Source organism: Anomaloglossus baeobatrachus, chromosome 4 (genome assembly GCF_048569485.1).
Source record: "Anomaloglossus baeobatrachus isolate aAnoBae1 chromosome 4, aAnoBae1.hap1, whole genome shotgun sequence".
Lineage (NCBI taxonomy): Eukaryota > Metazoa > Chordata > Amphibia > Anura > Aromobatidae > Anomaloglossus > Anomaloglossus baeobatrachus.
In genome coordinates this window covers 682,624,402-682,645,947 of record NC_134356.1, presented here as the reverse complement: position 1 = coordinate 682,645,947, position 21,546 = coordinate 682,624,402, and the positions used below count along the sequence as shown (strand labels likewise).

The window sequence follows — 21,546 nt, the reverse complement described above, 5'->3', positions numbered from 1 at the left end:
TACTGTACATACACTACTGATAGGAGGTGGTACACCAGGAAGGTCCATGGTTGTTACTGGACATACACTACTGATAGGAGGTGGTACACCAGGAAGGTCCATGGTTATTACTGGACATACATTACTGATAGGAGGTGGTACACCAGGAAAGTCCATGGTTGTTACTAGACATACACTACCGATAGCAGTGGTACACCAGGAAGGTCCATGGTTGTTACTGGACATACACTACTGATAGGAGTGGTACACCAGGAAGGTCCATGGTTGTTACTAGACATACACTACCGATAGCAGTGGTACACCAGGAAGGTCCATGGTTGTTACTAGACATACACTACCGATAGGAGGCGGTACACCAGGAAGGTCCATGGTTATTACTGGACATACACTACTGATAGGAGGCGGTACACCAGGAAAGTCCATGGTTGTTACTAGACATACACTACCGATAGCAGTGGTACACCAGGAAGGTCCATGGTTGTTACTGGACATACACTACCGATAGGAGGTGGTATACCAGGAAGGTCCATGGTTGTTACTGGACATACACTACCGATAGGAGGTGGTATACCAGGAGGGTCCATGGTTGTTACTAGACATACACTACCGATAGCAGTGGTACACCAGGAAGGTCCATGGTTGTTACTGGACATACACTACCGATAGGAGGCGGTAAACCAGTAAGGTCCACAGTTGTTACTGGACAAACACTACCGGTTAGTGGCGCTGTGACATGGAGGTGCTTCATGTTAGTAGACGTATCCTACCATTATGTGGCATAGTAATTTGGAAATTCTAGGTGTTAATAGATATACTCTTCCAATCAGTGGTGCTGCGTCATGGAGGTCCTTGGTTTTAGCAGACATACCCTATGCCAGTGGTGGCGAACCTATGGCACACATGACAGAGTGGACAATCAGAGCTCTCTCTGGGGGCACGCATACTGTTGACCCGGAACCATGACCTTTTCTCTGGTCCCCGGGCAGATTCCCAGGGACCATACTGCTCGAGACAGCAGTCCTGTTCTTCCGGTCTATAATTTCTTCTTGCACTGCGAGCACACAGTGTTCACTACCATGTGGTGCATGCAGTCAAGCATTACGTCCTGATGCTGGTGAGTGCCAGCGTCTGTACGTACCTTGTGGACGGAGGTAGCGCAATGCACTCTTGTCCCACAGATTAAGACCACAATAGCAGCCCGTGTCTCCTGTGATATATGCACCAGCCACAGTGTCTCCTATGTGAGGTATATGCTCCAGCCCTAGCGTTTCCCATGTGGTGTATATGCTCTAGCCCCTGTGCCTCCTATGTGATGAATATGATCCAGACCCAGTATCTCCTATGTAATGTATATACACCATCCCCAGTATCTATCATGTGATGTATATACTCCAGCCCCAGTGTATCTCATGTAACGTATATGGTCCAGCCCCAGTGTCTCCTATGTAATGTATATACACCAGCCCCAGTATCTATCATGTGATGTATATACTTCAGCCCCAGTGTATCTCATGTAACGTATATGGTCCAGCCCCAGTGTCTCCTATGTGATGTGTATGCTCCAGCCAGTCTCAATGTCTACTATGTGATTTGTATACTCCAGCCTCAGTGTCTTCTTTTTGATGTATGTACTCCAGCTCCAGTGACTTATATGTGAGAAATGTTTTCCAGCCCCAGTGTCTCCTGTGTGATGAATATGATCCAGCCCCAGTATCTCCTATGTAATGTATATACACCAGCCCCAGTGTCTACCATGTCATGTATATGCTCCAGCCCCAGTGTATCTCATGTGACGTATATGCTCCAGCCTCAGAGTCTCTTCTGTGATGTATATGCTCCAGCCCCAGTGTCTCCTATGTGATGTGTATGCTCCAGCCTCCGTGTCTCCTTTTTGATGTATGTACTCCAGCCCCAGTGTCTCCCATGTGAGGTATTTACTCCAGCCCCAGCGTCTCCTATGTCATGTATATTCATGTACATGTATACTCCAGCCCAGTGTTTCTTATGTGATTAATATGCCGCAGTGTCAGTGTCTCCTATGTGATGTATTTACTCCAGCCCCAGTGTCTCCTGTGTGATGAATATGCTCCAGCTCCAGTCTTTCTTATGGGATGTATATGCTCGAGCCCCAGTGCATCCCCTGTGATGTATATGCCCCAGTCCCAGTGTCTCCCATGTGATATATATACTCCAGCCCAGTGTCTCTTATGTGATGAATATGCCGCAGTATCAGTGTCTCCTATGTGATGTATTTACTCCAGCCCCAGTGTCTCCTGTGTGATGAATATGCTCCAGCTCCAGTCTTTCTTTTGGGATGTAAATGCTGCAGCCGCAGTGTCTCTTACATGTTGTATGTACTGCACCCCCAGCATCAACTATGGAATGTATATACTCCAGCCCCAGTTTCTCCTATGTGATGAATATGCCCCACCATCAGTGTCTCCTATGCAATGTACTGTATATACCCCAGTGTCTCCCATGTGATGTATATACTCCAGCCCAAGTGTCTCTTATGTGATAAATTATGCTCCAGGACCAGTGTATCCTATGTTATGTATATGCCCCAGCATCTGTGTCTTCTATGTGATATATATGCTTCAGCCCCAGTGCCTCTTATTTGATGCATATGCCCCAACGTCACCGTGTCCTATGTGATGTATATGCCCCAGTCCCAGTGCATCCCCTGTAATGTATATGCCCCAGTCCCAGTGTCTCCCATGTAATATATATACTCCAGCCCAGTGTCTCCTATGTGATGTATATGTTCCCGCCCCAGTGCATCCCATGTGATGTATATGACCCGGCTCCAGTGTCTCCTATGTGATGTATATGCTCCAGTTTCAATTTCTCAATGTTATGTATATGCTCCAGCCCCAGTGTCTCCCATGTGATGTATATACCTCAGCTCCAATGCCTCCTATGTAATGTGTATACTCTTCTCCCAGTGTCTCCTATGTGATGTGTATACTCCAGTCCCAGTGTCTCCTATGTAATGTATTTACTCTAGTTCCGAGTGTCTCCCATGAGATGTATATACGCCAGCCCCATGTGAGCATTGATGAATTTCCACTGTGAAGAGGCCGGCAGTATAATGTTCAACTGATTATTACAAAGAGTCGCCTGCACGACAGACCGATGCAAATCTGGAAGAGCAGTTGTGAATAGCAACATCATCCATATACCCCCTAATATCACTGCTGCGTCCAAGAGAAGCAGCTCCAGCCGAGACATTAGGAACCAGTTAATTAATTATTTGACCAAATATACCAGATTACGGTAATTTTCAGGTTGATAATTTAGTAATCATGGTATAAATATCCAAATGGCCCTTGTTAGAAAAATGTTCCCTGCCCCGGCCTAGCTCAAGCGATTTTAGTTGTCTGTAGTAGGACAGGAAGCAATGACGCCCCATTCTTTGGTCACATGACCGCTAAGACCTGTTTTTCTAAATTAAAACCTCGTTATACAGGTCAAATTGCCGCATTGGTACTTTACGATAAATATGCGTTTTTGGAAGCAGTTTGAGCACTCTGTCTCTAAAAGGTTGGCTATCACTGCCCTATGCAATAGGTGACATAGTAAGTGGGAAGTCTTTGGGGATTACTAGACATATGCTACCCATAGGTGGCGCCATACCAGGAGGTCCTTTGGGGTTACTAGACATATGCTACCCATGGGTGGTGCCATACCAGGGAGGTCTTTGGGTTTAAAGCTGAAGGGCATCACTACTTAGTGAGTGCAGCTTTACATAGCAGTGTATCCCAGCATTCCCTACTGAAGATACAAAGTCATTTGTATCCTGGCTGCCTTTGAGGAAGGTTCTGCAAGTCAAGTTCCTGTGCTCAGGCTATATCCTTTTGTTAATTTTGCCCCTATTTGTCTTTTCTTCCCTGGTGTTTTGTCAGTGCATCGGTGAGGTCTGGTGAACCCCACCTGCCCCTCACTAGTCAGGGTTACTATATTGTCTTCCAAGAGTCCCAGATTCCTGTTCGGCGGCAGTTGCAGAGACTGTATAAGGACTGGTGAGGAGAGAAGGGACAGTTGTAGGAGAGGTTAGGAGGTGCCCACCTACCCCTCTCACTAGTTTCAGGACCTCCCGTTGTTTTTGTGTCCCCAGTGCCCCCCTTTTCATGTGTTATTTGTTGTGCATTAGACGCACGGAGGTCTGAATGCACCTCGCCATGGTGGCTACACCCGGTGAGTGTGACACAGGGGTTTTACCAAGACAAACAAGGGGTACACCGGGGAGGGACACAATAACAACACCCCCTCCACTGACCTGCCACTGTACCCTGTAGTCCTAGCCAGTGTCTATACAGGTTCCTCACTTGTCGCCGAGCAAGACCCTTTAGCCCTGAGAGACCCTGCAGTAAGCCCTGGCTAGTGAATGGGAAGATAAGAATCACTAGTCCCACCGCTGCACTAAAACTACACACCTAGGGAAAGTAAAACAGACAGGGGGAAAACAGCAACAGGGTAACTCCAACAACTAGGCTGCAGTCAGGCACTAGAACAGATACAGAGAGACGGCCATGACACATGTCAGCGGGAGGTTTCTTACTAGAAATTGAGCATTTGGTAACAGGCTTAAAAGCGATGAATAACCAATTTGATAATCAAAAAAAGCAGCTATAATGACTTAAACTATCTGTAAGAGATTCATAAGGGTACCAGTAATCCATCCACCTACACCCGTGATCCAGTTTGCAGGCTTTAGGCGTGATAACCAATCTGCCCATCCTCTTGAGAATGGACCTTCGTGTATTCCTCCTCCTCCTCTTCCAGCTTTTTTCCTTGTTCAATATAATGTCTGACACCTTTTGGAACTAATATAGTGGCAGCAAGCAGGGCCGAGTATGTGACGTGTCCCCCCTCGAGAGGCTGTCGCATAGTACAACACTATAGCGTGTTGATTTACTACTGTGATAAGCTGATTAATCGATGAGGAGGCGTCAAAAACATTGTGATATTATGAAATAATTCTGCTAGGCTTTCACTAGCTCGTGTGTTTGTTACTGCCGGTCCTACCGGAGTGAGGGTTAGGCCAGACTTCTGTTCCAAATGTACTAGAGGTTTAGCTTTCCCTGTAGGGACCTCTCTTTGTGGAGTGTGTTTGGGAATCTTGTCATATGGAAACTCATGATTTTCCCATGACCCAAGAGAACATGACCCAGTGGGACCTATAGGTAACTATGTATATGCCTCATGCCCACAGACTATAAATGTTCCAGTAGGAGGTAGATAGCCGTTGGCGTCTTCCAGTAGAGCAGTATTCGCAATCCCCAGTCCTTAAGAGCCACCAACATACATGGCTCCATGTCCCATATTTTTGTAATCCCATGCTTCCCGTCTAAATCCTATAGTCATAGCCAGGGATAGTAGCTATACCGGCCGTATAGGACAACACAAAGGGAAGGAGAAAGGAATACCCTATCGCTAGGGGAAGGTGGGAAGTGGTGACCCCTAACAATAACCTGCAGATCACCTTCATTGCCCTCACCAGCCCTATACAGGTTCCGCACCTGTCGCTGAGTAGGAATGCCTCATCCTAGGCAAACCCTGATCTGGGATAAGAAAAGCAAACCTGCCAACTGGCAGGGAGATGTAACTGGCCATTAGCACATACACTTAAAGCGGTGTGTGAACACACTGACTGAAAGCAAGTAGTGTAATGTATTGACCTGCCACTGCAGGCTTTACCTTCTTTTTCTCCCCTGAGGAACTCTCCGGTCACACGGAGAGGGAAACGCGTTGGGAGGGGTTTTGTGTATTTATTGGGGTAGTTATCCTGACTTGGGTGCTGCCCTTGTAAGGGCGGAAGCTATTGCAGGGGCACGACAGGGGTAATGTAACTGTACTGTTTATCCCCTGCTTTACGTCATTGGTCTGGTGTCCGCCCGCCTTGGATTATACAGTGGTGTGGATCCCTCAGGAGAAGAACTGGGTGAGATCCTTCCTTTTATTATACTTCACTTTGCACGTTGATTTATTTTATCATTATATTTATTAAAAGTTATATTTTAAATCCTTGCTATACAACATAACAAACCCTGATCTGGGCCCTAAGTATGGATGAAGGGTATGAGCTCTTCATCAACACCTCTATCACTAAAGGAAGACACAAGGGAACAATACAGAGGAAACAACAGCAATGACTAGAGCCATGGTAGATAGCAAAGACAAACACTTATCTGGGCTGCAACAACCACAGAAGTCTGGAGCAATAGAAGATGACCTTTCCAGAGCTCAGCAAGGAATAAACTATAAACCGCGCCCAAATCCCCCTAGGGTGAGGTTTATAAAGGAAGTCAGAGGTTAGCAATGGAAAGGAAAAGTTGACAGTTTCCCAGGGTTCTAGAGTGCGCTTCTGTAGAAACAGGGAACTGTCAGATAACAACATATGCTGCCACTCTCTGTGATTTTCTAACACTCGCTGCCACTGGATTTTCAGCCGGCTGTGACACCTATCCCTGTGAGCTGTTTTGTACTACAGTTTTATCAAATTAAAGAGCTTATCCAGGACTATTATTTCTCACTATGGACCAGTAGTTGTCTGTTCTACCTGGAGTCGGCTCAGAGCCCTCACCAACCGCTCCTGCCGGCAATTAAGCTGCTCCATGTCAACAGAGCGGAAGTGTCACGTGTGTAGGGACAGGCTCATCTGGGACCATGCACTTTAAACGTATTGTTTTCTTTGGGCACATTAAGGGTTAATTCCTTCTCTGGTGGAGCAGCAGACTTGCTCAGCTGGTAACAGTTAATCATCTTCCGGCTTGGATTTAAGCCCTCTGCTTCCTGGACTTGGTGCTGGTTATTCTATTTAGTTAGGAGCTAGCCTGGGAGCAGAGAGGATATGTGGTGGTTGCTGCTGTTGCTCTCTGCTGCCCTTTGTTGTTAATTGTTTTGTTTTTGAATTCCCTCCTTTCCCTTGTTATCTCTTACCCGTTCATCCTTGGTTGCTCCCTGGTGGAGGTTTTAGGTGTGCATGAGTTTTTATTTATTTACCCCTTTCTGTTATTCTTTGTTGGTGGGTTTTTGGGATCTCCGCCCTGGTGAGTCCCCTGGGTGGTGGGTGTGCTATGGCCAGGACAGGAGTTATGGCCAGGTTGGGGGCACGGACCTCCAAACCTTCAAGGGTACCTCCGGATGTTAGGGAGAGCTCAGGGACCGCAGTATTAGGCTCTGCATTGGTTCCCCTGTGTTCCCTGGTCATCTGTTATACACCCTTGTTACAGGAAGAGAGGACGCTGCTCGGTAGACGTGACGTCAGCAGCTCTGTGACCGCAAAGATTGGCAACGGGGACAACAGGCAGGAAGTTATCAAATACTGCCTGTTTGTTCTTTGGTCCATAGTCAAAAAATGATATAGTTCAGGATAATTCCTTTAAATCGGGAGGCAAATTTCCAACCGTGAGTATGCAAGGTATAAAATTGCTCAGTAAAGTTAACCTTAAGGCCTTCCAATATATGTATGATTTCCACTGGTCCAGCATATATTACATTTGTGGGCTACATTGAGATCTTCTGGACCTGGGATAGAAGAGAAAACCTGAGAATGGATGTTAGTAGTTCTCCTGTGAAGTCTCCATGGTCATGTTGTTAGGCCCAAGGATCCTGTCTTTGGGGACCTCCATCTCATAAGGGAAAAGTTTTATCTTTCATTTTGGAGTGACCCTAACGGAGAACAAAGCTAGTGACAGTCTGTCCATGGCTTTCCTGTTTCTGATGTGGCTTCCTGCGTTTTTTACTTGAGGGTGGCAGTTAGTCTTTCTACCCTTCCACTGCTCTGGGATAGGAAGCTGTATGGAAGGCTCAGTGTACACCTAAGGGTCACGTTACACGTAGAGACGCTCCAGCGATCCCGACAACGATACGACTTGGTCAGGTCGCTGGTACGTCGCTACATGGTCGCTAGTGAGCTGGCAAACAGGCAGATCTAATGAACGATGCAGCAACGATACGGCGATCCGTATAACAGCCTCGGCGGTCGTTGGGACCCTGTCACACAGCAGCTATTCTGACGACTCAGACCTCAATACAGGCGTAGACACGCCCGCGTCGCTGAGTTCTGAGTCGCCAACTAGGTCGCTCATCGTCGTTATGGCGTCAAACACAGCCAGCGGGACACCAACAATCAAAAAATGAACAAAGACATTCAGGTACGATCGGCGATATCGCAGCGGGGGGGGGGGGCGGTCGCTGCTGTGTGTCACATGTAGTGAGATCGCTAGCGAGGTCGCTGTTGCGTCACAAAACCTGAGATGTTTCAGCGATCTCGCTAACAAAATCACTATGTGTAACGGGGGCTTAAGACTTGGAGGATGGTTTGCAAAACTTCACTATCCATTAAGCAGGCTTTACACAGCTACCGATGCTGAGAGCGATAGTACCCACCCCTGTCGTATGTGCGATATTGTGTGATCGCTGCCGTAGCGAACATTATTGCTACGGCAGCATCACACACACATACCTGCTCTGCGACGTCGCTCTGGCCGGCGACCCGCCTCCTTTCTAAGGGGGCGGTTCGTGCGGCGTCACAGCGACGTCACACGGCAGGCGTCCAATAGAAGTGGAGGGGCGGAGATGAGTGGGACGTAACATCCCTCCCACCTCCTTCCTTCCGCATTGCCGGTGGACGCAGGTAAGGAAATGTTCCTCGCTCCTGCGGTGTCACACATAGCGATGTGTGCTGCCACAGGAACGAGGAACAACATCGCTAATAAACAGAAAACGATTTTTGGTTTCAGGACGACCTTTCCGCGGCAAACGATTTTGACCACTTTTGCGATCGTTTAAGGTCGCTCATAAGTGTCACACACTGCGATATCATTAATGACGCCGGATGTGTGTCACAAACACCGTGACCCTGACGATAATTCATTAACGATATCGCAGCGCGTAAAACCCGCTTTACTTCTCTACCTACACACCACTTCACTTTTTTGCTACCATTTTTACGGTGGCTTTAGCCACTGGCCACAATTCTGGCCAACCTGAGAACAAGTCCACACAGACCAGCACATAGTCATGTATCAACCTTGGACAGTTGGATAAAATCAATCTGCAGTCGCTGAAATGAGTACAGTGGCCTGGTTGGACATTTCCTAGGTACTTTGACTGTTATCCCTGGATTGTCTTGTCCATTGACCAGAAATCCATTAATAAAGTTAATAGCTGCTTGGTTGAACACAGGGGCCAACTAGTGATGATTGACAATGTTCATGTGAGGCCTGCATGGAACCGCAGTCTCAGAATGGCTGTCACGGACAGGTTAGAGGAAAGCCACTCATTAAGCAGGATCCCGAGAACCCTGAAACCCTTTAACCCCTATACAGGGATTTGGAATTACTACAGGGACCCAGAGATCGCTACTTGTGGAAGGCTGAGTCCAAGAAGAGTAGTCGACAGGCAGGGTCAAAACAGGACATACAGAAAGGGAACAAAATCGGCAAACAAGGGCATAGTCAGGAAATCAGGTAGAGGTAAAAAACCGAGATGGCAGCGAGGTACAAAAACAGCAGGCAGGAGAATGGGCTGAGAACAGGCAGGGGTCAAAACACAGGGATCAATCGTCAGAACAGAACGGGAACCAGACACAATCAGGAATACAAAACTATATCTGGCAGGGACCAGCAGACAGGAGGGGGAGAAGGGTGTGGTGTCTTCCCATTGGCTGTAGCTGAATGATGGTAACTTTCCCTTGAAGACACATGAAACCTACAGTCAGCCAGTGGTACTGCAGGTCCCAGGGAAACCCAGCTTAGTGGATGAGCGGAGCCTGCACCCACCAAGGCAATGGCACCGACTCTTCTCCTATTACCAGCGGGTGTCCGAAGCAGAAGTCGCAGGCGCGGACTCCGGTGAAGACATGAGCGTTCACCATTGTTTCCTTAGGCCAAAGTGTGGGCGCTAGGTGTGGCAACATACGGTCCATTCATACATGTTGCTCCCATTTTGTCCCACTCCCCTCTCGTGTTCCTTTGGCACTGTTTCTGGAGTTTGTCCACCAGGCTCAGTACCTCTGCCACTACGTAGAACTGTGTGTGTGTGGGGGGGGTGTCCTGCAATGCTGCTTATAGGGCAGGTTGGTCTATCCTTTTGTTCTCCACTGCCTTATGTATTCTCTCTGGTGTGGGCCTGTACCTTCATGATAGCCATGATAGTCTTGGTAATTGCAAAGCCTGGAACATAGCCCTGATCAGTTCAGCATTCTTGATTGGCTTTCCTGTTGATCCCACAAAGTCTCTGTTCCTCCAAATGAGAATAAAAATGTGGGCCACACCGTACGAGTACCTAGCGTCGCTGTAAATATTGGCCGTCTGACCATGAACATCGCCTCTTCTACTAACAAATGTTCGGCAGTGGTTCTTCAATAATTTCCTCCTCAAAGGTGGTAACTTCATATCCTGTCTTGGGACGCCCTCATAATAGTATCTGGATCCATCTACAATTAGCTACGGTAAAATCATAGACGTTGGTCGTAGATATTTAGTTACGGTAATAGTTTTTTGGATCATTTCCAGAGAATATTCATGTGATGCCACTATCCATGTATGGGGGTTTTATGGGATCATCCGTTATGATCCTCTTATTTACTTCCCTTAAATCATGTACCACCCTAAAGGCTTGTACTTGCACTGCTTTTTTTTTGTTGGGAAAAATGGTGTGTTCCTGGGTGATCTGAATTCCTCTAAGACCTTACTTTTTATGTATTCTTTGATATGATTTTCCATTGCTGTTATCCAATCCCTGCTTAGAGGGTACTGTGTGATTAGCACCTGTACTGTCAAGTCGTTGGTTGGCTTGATGTCAGAGTGATGGGTTGCCCTGACAGCCCAGTCCCCGGCACTGTGGTTATCCCATGCTACTTGGTTTGGACTTCCTGTACTCTCAAAACTGTGCAGACTTCTCCAGTGTCTACTATGCAGGCTGATTGTTCCCCATCATGGAGTGTAAAGGGGGCTTTACACGGTAGCGATATCGCTAGCAATTTCTAGCGATAGCGACCGTGTAAGTACCCGCCCCCGTCGCGCATGCGATTGTTTGTGATCGCTGCCGTAGCGAACATTTTCGCTACGCAGCGTCACACATACTTACCTGGTCGGCGGCGTCGCTGTGACTGCCGAACAATCCCTCCTTCAAGGGGGAGGGACGTTCGGCATCACAGCGACGTCACCGCAACGTCACTAAGCAGCCGGCCAATCAAAGCAGAGGGGCGGAGATGAGCAGGACGTAACATCCTGCCCACCTCCTTCCTTCCTCATTGCGGCCGGCGGCAGGTAAGGAGACGTTCCTCGCTCATGCGGTGTCACACATAGCGATGTGTGCTGCCGCAGGAGCGATGAACCACAACGCTAAACAACCCTTACCGATTTTTGACTTTGGGACGACCTCTCTATGGTGAACGATTTTCACCATTTTTGAGGTCACCTAAGGTCGCTGGTAAGTATTACACGCTGCAATATCGTTAATGACGCCGGATGTGCGTCACTAACACTTGACCCCGGCGACCAAACATTAACGATATCGTAGCGTGTAAAGCCCCCTTAACAGTGAGACTCTCTTGTAGACCAAGGGACTTTATCAGGGGCAGGGTGGACACTTGATTGCCAACTTCCTAGTCCTCAGCGTGTACCCCCTTCACTTGGGTGGTACTCTCTTCGGACTTCATGATTTGGAGACATTTGTGCTTCAGGTGACTGGAATTGTGTCTTCCTAATCTTCAACCTTCCTTTGAGACCATCATCATAACACTACAGACACAATTATCACAAGCCAATAATTTACACAAAATATACAGACAATATGTAACAATCCCCCAATTGCTAGAAAGCCCATAAGAACTGTGCAAGCCCCTGACCAGATTCAGTGGGCGAAACTGGTTAATTGTCACTTTATATGCCTAAAGACAATTGATGCACAATAGTATAGCAGCAAAGTTGGAAACCCTAGAGGGCTCTGGACAAAAACCTCACTAACCTCCCAGAACTGACATGGATCCTCTCCAAGAGACAAAGAGAAAAGTAAGTAGGATAAGGGATCCTACTTACCTAACGGTTTTAATTTTTTCCTTCCTCCTGGAGCAGTCGGCAACATCAGGTGAGCAAAGCGGTTATCGTGATCTCGCTGGGGCCTCCAAAAACTGTTGAGCGAGCCTGATTTACTGTACAGCGTCCTCTAACTGTCACTGTAGTTATCGGCCAGTGAGCACAAAGAACTCACACAGACTCAGGTGTAAGTCAAAAAAGGCTCTGAAGTAAGAACCCTCAGGTCTTGGCTAATTAAGTTTTGCACACAACATCTCAGGAGGAAATGGATTCACAGCATCCTTTATTCTGAACACACCTGGTCCATTATTGCCTGTGACTTCTCCATCCACCTCTTGCAGTTTCCTTTTTTGTTAGACTACAGCTATACCATCTTCTCAATTTCAACATCATCTTATGTTTCTCTAAAGCTGTGGTTGTAATATCACTTATTCTTTTATATTCTGTGAAAAATTAACACTTAATATTGAACCTAATCCTTAGGCAGGCTTTACACGCTGCGACATTGCTAGCAATTGCTAGCGATGTCAAGCGCGATAGCACCCGCCCCAGTCACACATGTGATATGTTGTGATTGCTGCCGTAGCGAACATTATCGCTACGGCAGCTTCATATGCACATACCTGGTCGGCGACGTCGCTGTGACCACCGAACAATATCTCCTTCAAGGGGGAGGTGCGGTCGGCATCACAGCGACGTCACCGCGACGTCACTAAGCGGCCGGCCAATAGAAGCGGAGGGGCGGAGATGAGCGGGACATAACATCCCGCCCACCCCCTTCCTTCCGCATTGTCGGTGGACGCAGGTAAGGAGATGTTTGTCGTTCCTGCGGTGTCACACACAGCGATGTGTGCTGGAACGACAAACAACATCGTGCTGGCAGCAGCAATGATATTATGAAAAGGAGCGACCTTTGGTGTTTTCATATGGTCCTTGGGTGTTACTAGACATACACTACCAATAGGGTGCACTGTACTTGGGAGGTCCTTGGGTGTTACTAGACATACACTGCTGATAGGGCGCACTGTACTTGGGAGGTCCTTGGGTGATACTAGACATACACTACTGATAGGTCACGCTATACTCCTGAGGTCCTTGGGTGTCACTAGACATACACTACCGATAGGGCGCACTATACTTGGGAGGTCCTTGGGTGTTACTAGACATACACTGCTGATAGGTCGCGCTGTACTTGGGAGGTCCTTGGGTGATACTAGACATACACTACCAGTAGGGCGCAATGTACTTGGGGAGGTCCTTGGGTGTTACTAGACATACACTACCAATAGGGCGCAATGTACTTGGGGAGGTCCTTGGGTGTTACTAGACATACACTGCTGACAGGACGCACTGTACTTGGGAGGTCCTTGGGTGTTACTAGACATACACTACCGATAGGGCGCACTGTACTTGGGAGGTCCTTGGGCGATACTAGACATACACTACCGATAGCGCACACTGTACTTGGGAGGTCTTGAGTGTTACTATATACGGATAAGGCTGCACATCAAACTTAGATAATAGTATAATGCCTCAAGCATATGGACAAATATTGGAAAATACAATGAAAAAATGCTACTTGCTAACTTGAACATGTGAATAATGAATTGCATACCTGCCATGAATATTAGGAAAAAGGAGATATTTAGCAATCGCATTGATCAATGTAACTGAGCCCCAAACCTCGTCAAGGTATATCTCTATATTGGGGTCCCTAGCTCTGTGACCCTGTGTGTCATCTCATTGCAATTAAAAACTGCCCCTTTCGGCCATGTTTTTTCCATCTCCTATATAAGAAAGTCCTTAGTTACCCCTCTCCACCCACAGCAGTTTTTAATTGCAATGAGATGACACACAGTTAGGGTCACAGAGCTAGGGACCCCAATATAGAGATATACCTTGACGAGGTTTTGGGGCTCAGTTACATTGATCAATGTGATTGCTAAATATCTCCTTTTTCCTAATATTCATGGCAGGTATGCAATTCATTATTCACATGTTCAAGTTAGCAAGTAGCATTTTTTCATTGTATTTTCCAATATTTGTCCATATGCTTGAGGCATTATACTATTATCTAAGTTTGATGTGCAGCCTTATCCGTATATAGTATGTATTTTTTGGCTTGCACTCATAATATATATATTAGTGCTCACTTCAGTTATCCTATTCAGTTACTTGAGTGTTGCTAGACATACACTACCGATAGAGGGCAATGTACTTGGGGAGGTCCTTGGGTGTTACTAGACATACACTGCTGATAGGATGCAATGTACTTGTGAGGTCCTTGGGTGTTACTAGACATACTCAACCGATAGGGCGCACTGTACTTGGGAGGTCCTTGGGTGATACTAGGCATACACTACCGATAGAGCGCAATGTACTTGGGGAGGTCCTTGGGTGATACTAGGCATACACTACCGATAGAGCGCAATGTACTTGGGGAGGTCCTTGGGTGATACTAGGCATACACTACCGATAGAGCGCAATGTACTTGGGGAGGTCCTTGGGTGTTACTAGACATACTCAACTGATAGGGCGCACTGTACTTGGGAGGTCCTTGGGTGTTACTAGACATACACTACCGATAGAGCGCAATGTACTTGGGGAGGTCCTTGGGTGTTACTAGACATACACTACCGATAGAGCGCAATGTACTTGGGGAGGTCCTTGGGTGTTACTAGACATACACTGCTGATAGGATGCAATGTACTTGTGAGGTCCTTGGGTGTTACTAGACATACTCAACCGATAGGGCGCACTGTACTTGGGAGGTCCTTGGGTGATACTAGACATACACTACCGATAGAGCGCAATGTACTTGGGGAGGTCCTTGGGTGTTACTAGACATACACTGCTGATAGGATGCAATGTACTTGTGAGGTCCTTGGGTGTTACTAGACATACTCAACCGATAGGGCGCACTGTACTTGGGAGGTCCTTGGGTGTTACTAGACATACTCAACCGATAGAGCGCAATGAACTTGGGGAGGTCCTTGGGTGTTACTAGACATACACTACCAATAGAGCGCAATGTACTTGGGGAGGTCCTTGGGTGTTACTAGACATACTCAACTGATAGGGCGCACTGTACTTGGGAGGTCCTTGGGTGTTACTAGACATACACTACTGATAGGGCGCACTGTACTTGGGAGGTCCTTGGGTGTTACTAGACATACACTACCAATAGGATGCAATGTACTTGGGGAGGTCCTTGGGTGTTACTAGACATACTCAACTGATAGGGCGCACTGTACTTGGGAGGTCCTTGGGTGTTACTAGACATACACTACCGATAGGGCGCACTGTACTTGGGAGGTCCTTGGGTGTTACTAGACATACACTACCAATAGGATGCAATGTACTTGGGGAGGTCCTTGGGTGTTACTAGACATACACTACTGATAGAGCGCAATGTACTTGGGAGGTCCTTGGGTGTTACTAGACATACACTACCGATAGGGCGCACTGTACTTGGGAGGTCCTTGGGTGTTACTAGACATACACTACCAATAGGATGCAATGTACTTGGGGAGGTCCTTGGGTGTTACTAGACATACACTACTGATGGGGCGCACTGTACTTGGGAGGTCCTCGGGTGTTACTAGACATACAGTATCAATAAAAGGCGCTGTTTCGGAGAGGTCTTTGTAGGTCACTACACATACACTACTGATAGGAGGCGCTCGCTGTACCATGATGTGAGGGAACTATAGCAATACAGTAACTTCTGTGACCCGCGGATGATGACATCATCAGTCATCCTTTTTTCTTGGAGTTGCCCTTTAAGCAAGTACACGTGTGGGAATCAGAGCGCATATTACGTGCTTCAGTGCGCTTACATGTGCGGACACGGCTTACCCTCGGCAGCTCGCTTCTTCTCCGTGTTCACATCTTAAATAACAGGGAATATCTGGGCACGGGCTCCAGAACGTCCTGCGGTACGTGGGCTCACTGGCGAGTCCTGGCAGCTGGCACGCTGTCTGAGTCAGCGCTGGAAAATACACAGTAGCCCGAGCAATGACAGGGGCTTATTTACCTCCTGTCCTGTCTGTGGGGGCGCACAAATTGTGTTCAGTTATTCAAGTTAACCCTTTCACTTCTAACAAGACATGTCACTCTTCTTAGGTAGGAAAGACTGATAAGCTAAAGGACTCACAGTATAGCAAAACACCCCTCCCCCCCCCCCGAAAAGACTCGCAGTATAGTGGGAACACCCCCAAAAGACCCACCCTATACCGGGAACACTCCACAAGATCCGTCACATACTGGGAACACTCAAAAACAAAACACAGCCTATACTGGGAACGCTCCACAAGATCTGCCATATACCAGAAACGCTCCACAAGATCTGCCATATACTGGGAACAGTCCACAAGATCCGCCATATACCGGGAACACTCCACAAGATCTGCCATATACCGGGAACACTCCACAAGATCTGCCATATACCGGGAACACTCCACAAGATCCGCCATATACCGGGAACACTCCACAAGATCTGCCATATACCGGGAACACTCCACAAGATCTGCCATATACCGGGAACACTCCACAAGATCTGCCATATACCGGGAACACTCCACAAGATCTGCCATATACCGGGAACACTCCACAAGATCTGCCATATACCGGGAACACTCCACAAGATCTGCCATATACCGGGAACACTCCACAAGATCTGCCATATACCGGGAACACTCCACAAGATCCGCCATATACTGGGAACACTCCACAAGATCTGCCATATACCGGGAACACTCCACAAGATCCGCCATATACCGGGAACACTCCACAAGATCTGCCATATACTGGGAACACTCCACAAGATCTGCCATATACCAGAAACACTCCACAAGATCCGCCATATACTGGGAACACTCCACAAGATCCGCCATATACTGGGAACACTCCACAAGATCCGCCATATACTGGGAACACTCCACAAGATCTGCCATATACCGGGAACACTCCACAAGACCCACCATATACCGGGAACACTCCACAAGATCCGCCATATACCAGAAACACTCCACAAGATCCGCCATATACCAGGAACACTCCACAAGATCTGCCATATACCGAGAACACTCCACAAGATCTGCCATATACCGAGAACACTCCACAAGATCTGCCATATACCAAAAACGCTCCACAAGATCTGCCATATACTGGGAACGCTCCACAAGATCCGCCATATACCAGAAACGCTCCACAAGATCTGCCATATACCAGAAACGCTCCACAAGATCTGCCATATACTGGGAACACTCCACAAGATCCGCCATACACCAGAAACACTCCACAAGATCCGCCATATACTGGGAACGCTCCACAAGATCCGCCATACACCAGAAACACTCCACAAGATCCGCCATATACCGAGAACACTCCACAAGATCTGCCATATACCGAGAACACTCCACAAGATCCGCCATATACCGAGAACACTCCACAAGATCTGCCATATACCGGGAACACTCCACAAGATCTGCCATATACCGGGAACACTCCACAAGACCCACCATATACCGGGAACACTCCACAAGATCCGCCATATACCAGAAACACTCCACAAGATCCGCCATATACCAGGAACACTCCACAAGATCCGCCATATACCAGAAACACTCCACAAGATCCGCCATATACCAGGAACACTCCACAAGATCTGCCATATACTGGGAACACTCCACAAGATCCGCCATATACCGGGAACACTCCACAAGATCCGCCATATACCGGGAACACTCCACAAGATCTGCCATATACCGGGAACACTCCACAAGACCCACCATATACCGGGAACACTCCACAAGATCCGCCATATACCAGAAACACTCCACAAGATCCGCCATATACCAGGAACACTCCACAAGATCCGACATATACCGGGACCGCTCCACAAGACCTGCCATATACCGGGAACACTGCACAAGATCCGCCATATACCGGGAACACTTCACAAGATCCGCCATATACCGGGAACGCTCCACTAGATCTGCCATATACCGGGAACACTCCACAAGATCCGCCATATACCGGGAACACTCCACAAGATCCGCCATATACCGGAAACACTCCACAAGATCCGCCATATACCAGGAACACTCCACAAGATCCGCCATATACCAGAAACACTCCACAAGATCCGACATATACCGGGAACGCTCCACAAGACCTGCCATATACCGGGAACACTCCACAAGATCCGCCATATACCGGGAACACTTCACAAGATCCGCCATATACCGGAAACACTTCACAAGATCCGCCATATACCGGGAACGCTCCACAAGATCCGTCATATACCGGGAACACTTCACAAGATCCGCCATATACCGGGAACACTCCACAAGATACGCCATATACCGGGAACACTCCACAAGATCCGCCATATACCAGGAACACTCCACAAGATCCGCCATATACCGGGAACACTCCACAAGATCCGCCATATACCGGAAACACTCCACAAGATCCGCCATATACCGGGAACACTCCACAAGATCCGCCATATACCGGGAACACTCCACAAGATCCGCCATATACCGGGAACACTCCACAAGACCCGCCATATACCAGAAACGCTCCACAAGATCCGCCATATACCGGGAACACTCCACAAGATCCGCCATATACCAGGAACACTCCACAAGATCTGCCATATACCGGAAACGCTCCACAAGATCCGCCATATACCGGGAACACTCCACAAAACCTGCCATATACCGGGAACACTCCACAAGATCTGCCATATATCGGGAACACTCCACAAGATCCGCCATATACCAGGAATGCTCCACAAGACCTGCCATATACCAGGAACACTCCACAAGATCCGTCACATACTGGCAACACTCCACAAGATCCGCCATATACCGGGAACACTCCACAAGACCCGCCATATACCGGGAACACTCCACAAGATCTACCATATACCAGAAACGCTCCACAAGATCCGCCATATACCGGGAACACTCCACAAGATCTGCCATATACCGGGAACACTCCACAAGATTCGCCATATACCGGGAACACTCCACAAGATCCGCCATATACCGGGAACACGCCACAAGATCCGCCATATACCGGGAACACTCCACAAGATCCGCCATATACCGTGAACACTTCACAAGATCCGCCGTATATCGGAAATACTCCACAAGATCCGCCATATACCAGGAATGCTCCACAAGACCTGCCATATACCGGGAACACTCCACAAGACCTGCCATATACCGGGAACACTCCACAAGACCTGCCATATACCGGGAACACTCCACAAGATCTGCCTTATATCGGGAATACTCCACAAGATCCGCCATATACCGGGAACACTCCACAAGATCTGCCATATACCAGGAATGCTCCACAAGATCTGCCATATACCGGGAACACTCCACAAGACCTGCCATATACCCGGAACACTCCACAAGATCTGTCGTATATCGGGAATACTCCACAAGAGCCGCCATATACCGGGAACACTCCACAAGATCCGCCATATACCAGGAATGCTCCACAAGATCTGCCATATACCGGGAACACTCCACAAGATCTGCCATATACCGGGAACACTCCACAAGATTCGCCATATACCGGGAACACTCCACAAGATCCGCCATATACCGGGAACACTCCACAAGATCCGCCATATACCGTGAACACTTCACAAGATCCGCCGTATATCGGAAATACTCCACAAGATCCGCCATATACCAGGAATGCTCCACAAGACCTGCCATATACCAGGAATGCTCCATAAGACCTGCCATATACCGGGAACACTCCACAATACCTGCCATATACCGGGAACACTCCACAAGATCTGCCGTATATCGGGAATACTCCACAAGATCCGCCATATACCGGGAACACTCCACAAGATCCGCCATATACCGGGAACACTCCACAAGATCCGCCATATACCGTGAACACTTCACAAGATCCGCCGTATATCGGGAATACTCCACAAGATCCGCCATATACCGGGAACACTCCACAAGATTCGCCATATACCGGGAACACTCCACAAGATCCGCCATATACCGGGAACACGCCACAAGATCCGCCATATACCGGGAACACTCCACAAGATCCGCCATATACCGTGAACACTTCACAAGATCCGCCGTATATCGGAAATACTCCACAAGATCCGCCATATACCAGGAATGCTCCACAAGACCTGCCATATACCGGGAACACTCCACAAGACCTGCCATATACCGGGAACACTCCACAAGACCTGCCATATACCGGGAACACTCCACAAGATCTGCCGTATATCGGGAATACTCCACAAGATCCGCCATATACCGGGAACACTCCACAAGATCTGCCATATACCAGGAATGCTCCACAAGATCTGCCATATACCGGGAACACTCCACAAGACCTGCCATATACCCGGAACACTCCACAAGATCTGTCGTATATCGGGAATACTCCACAAGAGCCGCCATATACCGGGAACACTCCACAAGATCCGCCATATACCAGGAATGCTCCACAAGATCTGCCATATACCGGGAACACTCCACAAGATCTGCCATATACCGGGAACACTCCACAAGATTCGCCATATACCGGGAACACTCCACAAGATCCGCCATATACCGGGAACACTCCACAAGATCCGCCATATACCGTGAACACTTCACAAGATCCGCCGTATATCGGAAATACTCCACAAGATCCGCCATATACCAGGAATGCTCCACAAGACCTGCCATATACCAGGAATGCTCCATAAGACCTGCCATATACCGTGAACATTCCACAATACCTGCCATATACCGGGAACACTCCACAAGATCTGCCGTATATCGGGAATACTCCACAAGATCCGCCATATACCGGGAACACTCCACAAGATCCGCCATATACCAGGAATGCTCCACAAGACCTGCCATATACCGGGAACACTCCACAAGATCCGCCATATACCGGGAACACTCCACGAGATCTGCCATATACCAGGAACACCTCCAAAAAACAGATGTATACCGGGAACACCCCCAAAAGACCCACCTTATACCGAGAACACTCCACAAGATCCGTCACATACTGAGAACACAAAAACCCCGGCGTATACTGGAAACACTCCACAATATCCGCTGTATACCAGGAACACTTCACAAGATCCGTCACATACAGGGAACACCCCACAAAAACTTGCCGTATACCGGGAACACTCTCCAAAATCTGCCGCATACCGGGAACACTCCACAAGATCTGCCATATACCGGGAACACCCCAAAAACCCATCATATACTGGGAACATCTCACAAGATCCGTCATATACCAGGGTCACCCCAAAAACCCGCCGTATACCAGGAACACGTCACAAGATCCGCTATATACAGGGAACACCCCCAAAAACCCTCCGTATACCAGAACACTCCACAAGACGCACCGTATACTGGGAACACTTCAAAAGATCTGCCATATACTGGGAATACCCCCCAAAAACCCACCGTATGCCGGGAACACTTCA

The 21,546-nt window shown here is 48.0% G+C and overlaps 1 protein-coding gene across 1 annotated transcript in view; it reads left to right on the top strand.

Moving 5' to 3' along the window:
* Positions 1-21,546, top strand: part of DNAH2 (dynein axonemal heavy chain 2) — a 253,646-nt gene that overhangs the window by 14,826 nt on the left and 217,274 nt on the right. The gene's annotated exons all lie outside the window — the stretch shown is intronic.